Source organism: Pan paniscus, chromosome 9 (assembly GCF_029289425.2).
Source record: "Pan paniscus chromosome 9, NHGRI_mPanPan1-v2.0_pri, whole genome shotgun sequence".
In the NCBI taxonomy this organism is placed as follows: Eukaryota; Metazoa; Chordata; class Mammalia; order Primates; family Hominidae; genus Pan; species Pan paniscus.
In genome coordinates this window covers 83,862,467-83,863,642 of record NC_073258.2, presented here as the reverse complement: position 1 = coordinate 83,863,642, position 1,176 = coordinate 83,862,467, and the positions used below count along the sequence as shown (strand labels likewise).

The 1,176-nt window shown below is 37.0% G+C and overlaps 1 protein-coding gene across 4 annotated transcripts in view; it reads right to left on the bottom strand.

Moving 5' to 3' along the window:
- The window catches only part of DDIAS (DNA damage induced apoptosis suppressor), a 36,311-nt gene that overhangs the window by 4,480 nt on the left and 30,655 nt on the right, over nucleotides 1-1,176 (bottom strand). The window lies entirely within an intron of this gene.

Sequence of the window (1,176 nt, the reverse complement as noted above, 5' to 3'; positions counted from 1 at the left end):
CTGTGAAAGAAGCAAAGAAATTTAAGTAAGAATAAAATTGTCTTCCATTTACTTAAACATGAAACAGAAATTTAGCCAGGCACAGTGGCTCATGCCTGTAATCCCAGCACTTTGAGAGGCCGAGGCAGGCAGATCACTTGAGCCTCAAGAGTTTGAGACCAGACTGGGCAACATGGTAAAACCTCTCCTCTAAAAAAAATACCCCCACAAAAATTAGCTGGGCATGGTGGCATGTGCCTGTAGTCTCAGCTATTCAGGAGGCTGGGGTGGGAGGATCACCAGAGCCTAGGGAGGTCAAGGCTGCAGTGAGCCATGATCTTGGTACTGCAGTCCAGCCTGGGTGACAGAGTGAGATTCTGTCTCAAAAATAAAATAAAATAAACAGATTTAAAAGGTTAAAACAGATACAACTATTACCTCCATCCCCCAATTCCAATTTTGATTGTTAGTTTTATAGGCAAAGTAGCATATGTAAGAGAATATAAACCTTAGAGTAAAGAGCTTGTTTAAACTGATTTGAAGAAATCCTAGTTCCCGCATTTATTAATAGTGTTGAGACTTTGGACAATTTATTTAACCTGAGTCTTCTCCTTTATAAAATAAAAATAAAAATGCAGGATTACTGTTTAGTAATAAAATGGAAAACTGCACAGTGCTTAGAAAATAGCAGTGGCTCAATAAATGGCAACTATCATAGTTCTCATTAGCTAAGGAAAGAGAGGAGGGGAGGGGAGGGGAAAAAGGGGAGGAGAGAAAAGGACTGTCTACGATTTTAACAAAGTAAAGCTCTGTAGCCGTTGATTCTACCTTCCCTTTGGATTTTTCTCACTCTTCTGTTGTGGAGTCCTCTTTTAAAACCCTGATTCCAGTGTGGAAAAAAATGTCTCTTTGTTCCCTTTAGCATAGATGAGACAGAAAACTATTACTCCTTCAAAGTCAAAGGAGTAACTTCTTTTTTTTTTTTAACTTCTTCTACAGTCACTTTTATATTTAAGACCATCTTTCTTAATCTAGTTTTAGTATTCTTATCAATACTCAGATACTTTGCCTTCAGTGTTCCATTATTCTCTTTTTATAGAAGACAGAATTAAAAAGCTAGAGAATTGGTGGAAGTTTTACTATAGAATTTGAACAAAATCCGGAGGGCAAAATAAATACTAAATACCAAAAACAAAT